Below are 9857 nucleotides of genomic sequence, written 5' to 3' on the forward strand. Positions count from 1 at the left end.
CAAAAAAAAAATCTCCTTAAGTTACAGGCTGATCTTTTGGAGATGAATTATCCATGGACCCACTTAATAACTATCAGTGATGCTATTACAACCCACAGAGATTAATAGAAGATCACATTTTGTTAGATAAAGTAGTTTTCTTAAAAATAGGAAATAGTTCATAAAATTTTATTCTAAATATCATAAATATAACAACATATACTTTATTGTTCTTCAAATCCAGGGATAAAAGTATAGAAAATTTTTCACTCTAGAATTAAGTGAAAAAGACAAAGTCAGTACACAGAGCCACATGATTTATCTGTGGCACAGATGAGAATTACTTTTACAAGTAATTACAGAAATTTCAACATAGAGATTGTGCATTGAAGAATGAATGTATGCCCAATCACTATTTTGAAATTTTTCTATAGTGACCACTACAACTATAATTGGTCTTTACATTGACAAAAGCCACATCATAATCTTTCTAACCACACTCCTTCAAACTGGTTTCCTGACTGGAATTCTCCATGCTTGTTAATGTTGCTACCAATGGCCCAGGCTTGATATACTGGAGTGTATTTTAACCAATTCTTACATTTCATCCTGTATATCCTATGAAATGTCAATTGACAAATATTCTACCTTTATAATGCCTTCTTTATCCACCTTGTTCTCCCCTAATCCCATTGCCATTACCTGCGAGGAACAGGATAACTTAATTCAGACTTTGTAATAGAGAAAATAAACATCTTCCATCACTGAAAATTTAAATATCTCACCACCACCATCCCAAACACCCAAATATCATTCACTCAGGAATGAAGGATTAAACCCTTCCTGCTGTAGAGCAAAGATAGTTGTTTGTTGACTTGATTCTAATGAACTGTCAAAGTCAATTGAGGAAGAGCTAGTAGAAAGGATTTTTGAAGAGCAGTTTTCTCATAGGAGAAGAATGAGTGCTAAAAGAGGTAAGAAGGAAGGAAGAACATTAGTGGGAGGCAGGCATATCCTGTTCTAAAGAGGTGATTAGAGAACGAAGGAGGAGAGAAAATACAGGGCTTTCCAGAAAGTGAGGACCCCCAAATTTGTCCTATGATTATACTTGGAAAAGGACTCTGATAAGGGGCTCTGCTGACGTGCCCAGGGAGAAGATTAGACCTCCCATTCCTTGCCTCTCTTTGCCTCAACCAGATTCTATGTTAGAATTTTTGCTGGATTGGGATCCTCCTTCTTCTCTAGTTACCTCCTGGGTGAGGAGTAGAAGTGAGCTACTCTATACTGCATCATTTCGTTTAGTCCTCATCTCATAACAGTCACCAATATCTTCAAGATCAATAATTAGAGCACTGGGTTACTTGCCTAACCTCTGCCCTCCATAGATATTTGAGGAGTTGCTGAATGGTATGGTTTGATATGTGTCACCCCGCAAATCTCATCTCAAATTGTAATCTCCACCTGTGGAGGGAAGGACCTGGTGGGAGGTAATTGGAACATGGGGCGGTTTCCCCCATGCTGTTCTCATGATAGTGAGTGAGTTCTCATCCGCTCTGATGGCTTAAGAGTGTTTGACACTTTCCCCCTCACTCTCTGTCTCCCCTGCCGCTATGTAAGATGTGCCTTGCATTCTCTTTGCCTTCTGCCATGATTGTAAGTTTCCTAAGGCCTCCCCAGCTATTCAGAACTGTGAGTTTATCAAACCTCTTTTGTCTGTAAATTATCCCATCTCAGGTAGTTCTTTATAGCCGTGTGAAAACAAACTAATACACTGAACTTAATCAACTAGAGGTACCCAGAGCTCAATGGCATTTAATGATACCACATTAAGACATGTGGGTCTCAGAGATGGCTTTGCTTGGCTCTGATTTATTATCTTTTTTCCTCTATTGTTAGAAGATAAATTTGTAAAAAGGCCAAATCCTGACTCTCATAAAAAATATGAAATGAACACATGTCAAAGCTTTTATCTAGCTCATGAATTAATGAGGTAACCAGTTAGATGTTATACAACTAGTTCAAATGATAATTCAAAAAGCAGAAACATGTAGGTCAGGAAACGATTTTACAGATAGAAGTAATGCTGACTCTTTTTCTACAAGGGTCGGGGACATTGAAATAAGGGAAAGAAATACAATGTCTCTCTATCAGACAGAAATTATTTGCATGCTTATAGGCAGGAACTTTTTGCACTGTTATCAGTTATCGAGAACTTGCAGAATTTCTAAGCAGCTCAAAAGACTATGAAAGGTGCAAAACCCTTAGATTTAGAGACTGGAAAGGCGTTCCTCTAGACTAGAGGTTTGCAAAATTTTCAGTAAAGGATCAGATAATAAATATTTTAGGCCTTATGGACCACTTACAGTCTCCATCACTTATTCATCTTTTTTTGTTTGGTTTTACAATGTTTTAAAAATATGAAAAACATTTGTAGTTCAAAGGCTATATAAAAGCATGCCTCCAGCCAGATTTGCTCCTAGTGTGACTGAGCCCTGCTCTCAGCAGATGTGTTTAGCTACTGAAGTCACCAGTAGTCTTTTTGGTCCATTTCAAAGTCTTTTACAATTTTTCCCAAGAGTATTTGGACTTATCCTAATTTTGGTATAAAATAATTTTTTAAGTTACTAATTTCGTCAAAGCTTTCTACCTCTCAAAAATTTCAGTGGATCCTTCCAGAATTAAATACACACTTCTCAGACCCAATATTCAGTGCTCTCTAATCACCCATGTGACTATTGCAGATTTATTCCTTAGTGTCTCTGCACATATGAATCCTTTACTCTGAAATATGTCTCATTTTCTCCCTTGTGTAGCTTTTCTCATGTTTTAATAATTATTCAGATTTCTCTCCCCATTTAAAAATCCTGGAAATCTTGTTTCAAAAACTATCTGTCCAATAAAGTCTTTCCTGATCTTTATTCAGGTAACATATTCTTCTTTGGGCCTTCTTTACAGTGAAATTATTATTTATATCCATTGCACTAATCATTGTTCTATTAATTCATCTTTATCTGTGTTATTACCTTACAATACTGAAATTTTTTCTTATTTGATCTAGGTCTTTAAAAATTAGGTGCTCAGTACTTTTGTTGCATTGCATCACTTGTTTCTTCTCTTATTCCTTCGTAATTTTTGGTTTGCTAAGATAAGACCTATTACTGATTTATTGAGATATGTGAAAACTGTTTATTCCCTTTATGTAAGTAGCCAGGATGGTATCTATGGGAAATCACTTAATATACTTGCCATAGTTATTTACTGTTACATGCCAGATTACTCTAAAACTTATTAGCTTAAAATGAAAAACGTATTTATGAGGTACTGGTTTCTATGTGTGACATGTCGGGATGTGACCTAGCTGGTTTCTTTGGCTCATGGTCCATCACAATGCAATCAAGATGATGCCAGGGCCTCAGTGACCTCAAGAGTTATCTGAGGTGGGATCCACTTGTAATAAGCTCACTCTCGTGATTTTTGGCAAGATTCAGTTTCCTGAGGGTTGTTGGACAGAGGGCCTCATTTTTCACTGGCTGTTGGTCAGAGGCCTCCTTCTGTTCCTTGCCAACTCCATGGCACTCAAAGCAGCTCATAACATGGAGATGTGGCTTCATCAGAGTGAGCAAGTGAGAACAGCCAGAGGGAGCCTGAGAGCCACAAAGCGGGAGAAAGAGACAGAGAGAGAGAGAGAGAGAGAGAGAGAGAGAGAGAGAGAGAAATAAAAGACTGAGCAGCAAGACAGGAGTTGTCTTTTATAACCTAATCTCGGAAGTGACAATTCTGTTCATTACCTTCGCTATATATGTTTTTATTTGTTAGAGGTGTTTAAAGAAGGAAAATTACTCGAGATATTTGTAAAAACGACAAGGCCGACTTTATTCAGGACTTCTGCCATAGGTATAGAGACTAGTGCAATGGGGTTTTGCAGTAAAGGAGCGAGTTTGGGCTCAGCTCCAAAATCCAACACGGGAAAGTGGGAATTTATAGCCAAGGACCAGGGTGGGCGCGTGGGTTGGTGGATGGAAAATTATTAACAGGAAACATCAGGGGTAAGGGGGAATTGGGGGCTGAACCAACCTAACAAGTTCTTGCTAATGGCAGACCAGGGTGATCAGGCATCACCAGTGGGGTTGTAGGGGATGAGGAATCTGATCAGTTATTGAGGGTGATCAGATAACAAGAGTGAAGGATTCTGGCTAAAAGAACTTTTCTTGCTAAAATCAGGCAAAGCAAGGGACCCAAATCTAGGCCTATTTGGGAGGAGGATTCAGAGGAGCCTGACCATAGTTTGGCTGAGGAGAGACTGTCAGAGGCAAGTGTCCAGCTCCAGTCTACAGCTATAAGGAGGGGATTACCCCAGGATGTGGATATTAGGAGGTGGTATTCGGAGGAGGGCATTTTCGCGTCTGCCTGCTCCAAATTCTCTACATTTCTGTTCTTTACCTCTCAGATGATGGTAAGAAGGTTGGATATACTAAACTTAGAGAATTAAGTCAAAATACGATTATAAATTCAAAATAAGGTGAAAATTTTAAAGCATTCTCTAAATATAAGAAGACCATGGGAAACCTTCTCCTATCAAATAAAGGAGAAATGGCCAGATTGATCTTGTTTATGAAAAAAGTCAGAACGAATCCTCAACCAAAATTAATTTACTGAAAATGTTAATGATTACATTGGACTATGCATTTTCCCTCTATTATCTAGGCCTCCAGCCTTTGGAAATCCAGACGGTTTTCTTTTGTCTCCCTATGGTGTTGCATATTTGAAACAGGCATCCTTGCATCTCAAAAGAGCCTTTGGAAAGAGACTTTTACCACAAAGAAGAGGTTCTCAAGCATCTGTGAAGGTCTCTAGTGCTTGAAGGTATCTGTCCTAGAAATCTTCAAAGAGATGGTTTTCTCTGCCTCTCTGTGTATTAGATCCCTGGGAAATTATCTTTTTTTTCGCTACTGTTTTGATTCTTACTGCTGCAAAAATGATTGCAACTATACTATCTCATTGCTCCAGTAGATGGCAGAAGTATACTGTGCACAAAATTGAAGTAAGTTAGAAAACTTGTATATAAAAGGCATGAACAAATGGTCTCAACTTGTTTTAAAAATCTGCCTTTGTTGTGTTTGGGACACCGTAGATGTAAAGGGAATTGTAGCATTCCGTCACAGACACCTCTGGTTCCAACAGATTTTGCTGATACTCTGCAGCATAAAAAAATAGTTCATAGGAATGTGTGATATCACGTAGAATTAAGTCCTGCCTATGTGCCCATCTTGTAGTCTATTCAACAAGGCTTTCTTCCTTGTTTTCATCTTAATAAAACAAACTGAATATAATATGGAAATCATTTTAATTAAAAGAAAGGCATATGGCATTTTGTAATTATAAACCATCAGGATCAGGTATTTAGAGTGTGGTGTTCTGCAGTGGGAGTTAAAAGACATGGAAAGACAAAAGACATTCACATTCGATAGCTGCTTTTCAGTTATGTGATACCAGTGTATTCAAAGTACGTACATATTATTGCATATATTGTAGCTTTGAAAATACATATCTTAACAATTCTATTGCTGTTCTTGTCTGTTTATGTTCTTGCTAATTTGACGATAGTGTAATTTAAACCAAGGACATTATACAGCAATGTAATTGTATCCACAGAGAAATGGACATGGTGAAGTTTATATTCATGTGAAATGAACATAAATTAGGCAAAATTCAGATAATTTTCCTGGCATTTATGCTACATAGAAAGTATGCATACAACTAAAATTCAGCAATGTAAACCTTGATTTTCTTTATGTTTGCATGATAGAAATGAGATGCATTCTCACTTAAAAAAAGAGAGAGAGAAAATCCCCACAATGTTTGTTGATAATGATGCCCATTTCTTTATTTCTGCTTTTGACCTAGCAGAATTTCATGGCCTGTCCTCCCTGTGAGGGACTCTACCCTTGGCAGGAAACTACTTAGGGCAAAGGGCCACATCTAGGCAGAATAGGTATTAATATTGGGAAGTTTACTGGTGATGCTTTACAGTGGGCAGATGGGCGGGATTTTACCTGGAGATTGCATAGGTTATCAAATCTGAGAGCTAAAGTAATATCTTAAAGGAAAATAAATACTGAGGTTCATAGCTGGGAAATTAGAGCAAGACTAGAGCTGTGAGATTGATTTGGGCAGTTCAGGAATTAGTTTTTGAATCGGGTGTGCATGCCTGGGTACTTTTTTCAGTGTGGAGTTTTGGAAGACTTTCTTTTAAAGGCGCCAGCTAAAAGGAGCACATTACATCAATGCCTTTAGGGATTGTCACTCTACAAAGTCCTCTCTGTTTCCTGAGTTTTGCTGATAGCTCAGACCCAATTAGATTGTAAATGAGATTTGGATTACTTTTTGCTTAATATACTATCTTACATATGTTTATAACAAAGCTTAGCTGGCATTTTTCCATCCACTGTAGACATCTTTTGAGATTAACTTATTCAACTAGGCATTTTATTATCTCAAAGTGCTTGGTTTTGAAGGGCAGCCTTAAAGAACATATTGTGCCTTTTCTTCTACATCGGTACCTTATTATTACCGTCTTTTCTTGTCCAGAAGAAATGTTGATTTTCTTTTACAGATTTCTAGTGAATCTGTGATGTTTACTTATCCATTTTTTAATCCCATGGAGATTCTTAAAGAGTCACGTGAGTGACTTTATTCAAGGTTTTCTTAATAACATAAAGTTATGAGCTTAAAATAAGGCTATCTTGAGAATTAGAATCTTGAAAAATTCAACAAAAGAAAAAATCAGGTGTGAAGAGCTTAGTCCTTGCCGGAAGAATGGCATTAGAGAACTTACCTATATGATTTTTACATCTGACATTAGAACAAACCTATGTTATTAATTTTGATGTACCATATTGATATGAAGGAAAGTGGCAGGGACTCTATCCGCTTCAATTTCAATGAAATATATGTAATTGTTTTCTTTGTTGAAGACAGTATTCAGTCAGAAAAGCTCTTTGGTGTTTGTTTCTGTGTCTTGGTCTCTAATTGTGAATCCTTTTTTGGATTTTGTTACTTGGAGTTAATGACAACAGCGTTCTGATACTGGTTTTGACTTTCTACATTCTTTTTTACCTTTTCTCATTTCTTTACTTACTTGAATATTTGACTTTCCCAAACCTTTGGGTGACTTATATTATTTTTTATTTGATTTTTTTACTTTCTAAGGTGTTTTTCATCTCTTCTTCAATTTCCTTGGCTTTAGGGTCTTGGCTCTGCTTTATGCCAAAATATATGCTGTTAACCCATCTTACTTATGCCTCGGCTTCCTCCCATCTCACAAATACAAATACCACTGAAATGCAATTCCAAAGCACAGCAGTAGAGTCTCATATCTTTGTTTCTAAAAGATTTATTGAAAAGCCACTCTATTTCTTTGCTACTCAATTTAGCCTCTCCTTTAATTTCTGAATGCCCAACTCTTCTTTCTTATCTGTAACAGAGAGTTTCATTCAATAATTTAACACAAATTTACAGAATATCTACATGTGAATATAGTAGTAAACAATATTGATGGAATCTATGTCCTCATCAAACTTCCAAACCAGAAGGGGATGTAGACACTAAAGATATACTTAAAAGTACTTTGAGAGCTATGGATACCTGTGACAGCGGGACGTACAATCTCAGAGAAGGATGAAACATCTTTTCTAACTACTAGAGAAACATAACACATTCACTTCAAACAAGCATCAGACAAGCACCATTATGTTCACAAATCCAGTGAGTAAAGAATCCAAATAGGGCATAGTGAGATGACTTGTGTCTGCAGACTTAGTGGGAAGATTCATAGGGTAAAGACTGAAATCTTCTGGAGGACATTTATTCAGTTGTCTAGTATTTGCTACTGGATGTTGGCTAGGATCTAAGCTAGGATTGTTGGCTAGAATACCTATATAAGACCTCTGCATGTGGCTTGAGATTTCTCACAGCATTGTGGATGAGTTTCAAAGATGAGTGTCCCAAAAGAGAGTCACATGGAAGCTGCATCCATTTGGGACCCAGCCCTGGACATCACATGGCATCCACTTCTGCCATACTCTACTGGTTGGTGCTGTTCCAAACCAGCCTAGGTTCAAAGGGGTAGGAAATAGTCACCACTCCTTGATGGCCAACAAGGCCCTGGAAAAGCAAATGATACTATAAATATTGCTGTGCAGTGACCATTTTGAAAAAAAGTACAACCTGACACAATATCTTTGAAAAAGTGTTATTTAAGTTAAAGCTTGTTGGAGGGGAATAAATGTGAGAAGGCATTATAGTCAGAGGAAGTGATATGGGTGAAGATCCTGAGATGAGACAAACAAATGGCTTAGCTAGGAAAATGAAAGCCAGTTTTACTGGAACAGAGAGGGTGAAAAGGTGAGTGGTAGGAGGTGAAACTAGAAAGATAGGGCATTGTAGGCCTGAGTCAATAGTTCAGACTTCAAGCAAGGGTTAGAGGTTATTTCAAAGGTCTAGAAACCTCTCCCCAAGGGAAGTAGGAGACCATGTGCAGACTTTGGGAATGATATGATCAGGTTTGTGGTTGTAGATGCCAGGATCCTGGATTACAACATACAATGGTAGGCAGTGAAGTCAATTAGGTAACTATTGCAGTGATCGTGGTAAGAGATAAAAGTGAGTTGGACTAGGGTAGTGGCAATAGAGATGGAGTCAAGTAGATGGATTCGAGATATAAATTAGTTGGAATAGGCAGGATTTGGGAAATGGTTTAGCTGTAAAGAGTAAGAGGGTGGTCAGGTTTGAGAAAATGTTCTAGGTGTACTGCTTTGGAAACTATATATGGAAAGATGTGAGTAGCAGGAATAGGCTTTTGGGGAGATTCCAAGTTAAGTTTTAGGAATATTGAATTTGAAGTGCTTTGAAAGCTATGTTGACATGTCCAGTGGAAGGTGGATTGTATGAGTCAGGAGCTCAGCAGAGGTGAAGTGTAGGTTGTGAACCATCAGCACATGGATGATGCCTGTAGGCATGGATTGGATCAGAAGAAGGTATCAATAAAATGGAAAGCAGATTCCCAAATTATATTACTTAAAGATAAAATAGAATTTCATGAAGTAGAAAAGAAAATTGGGTTGGGACATGGATTTTGACTTTTCTTACACTTTAAACTCCTTCAGGGCAGGGGCCATTTCTTTGCAGAACAAATTTGAGATACACTTACATGTAGAGTGGGTAGGATTTAGGGAACAGTTTGGCTGTAAGGGTCCCTTTGTAGGAACCTTTTTCCCCCCATTGTACATGGGAAAATTCATAGGCATGAGGCTGGCAAATATTGAATCCATGAATAGTGAAGAGTAATTAGTATGTTGATCATTTAAAAAGTAAGGCATTGTTTTATATAGGTTTAGATTTATATGTTGTGAGTTTAAAAGTGCTCTGTTGATAGTTAAAAAAAAGTAAAATTGGTATTAAGAGTGAAGGTGAATAATGAGAACTTGTTATACAAATTTGTGAGACTGTATTCTAAAATTATACTCAATGAAACTCTGTAGATCCATGAATTTCCTATGGTAGTGACTGTTTTCTATTTTCTACAATTTAGAAAGGTGGATTTGAAAAAATGTGTCCTGGTCTTTGAAGTCCCTCTCTGTCCCTTGGAGGGTGAATGGAAGAGTTGTAGGTGTGTGTCAGTAATACTGTAGAGGTTGCTGTGGTGGCAACGTCTAACTAATGAGATGTTGAAATTTGTATGAGGATGTCATCTAACATGTGGAGTAAAGAATGACCACTGTATGTCTCCAGCTAATTTGTCTTATTTCTTAGTGCCCTAAGAACATTGACAATAAAGTTAAACTTCCATTAATATGTTATTTTCTTTTTCTTTTCTTTTC

The sequence above is a fragment of the Rhinopithecus bieti genome, unplaced genomic scaffold, assembly GCF_001698545.2.
Source record: "Rhinopithecus bieti isolate Rb0 unplaced genomic scaffold, ASM169854v2 scaffold_28121, whole genome shotgun sequence".
Taxonomy (NCBI): domain Eukaryota; kingdom Metazoa; phylum Chordata; class Mammalia; order Primates; family Cercopithecidae; genus Rhinopithecus; species Rhinopithecus bieti.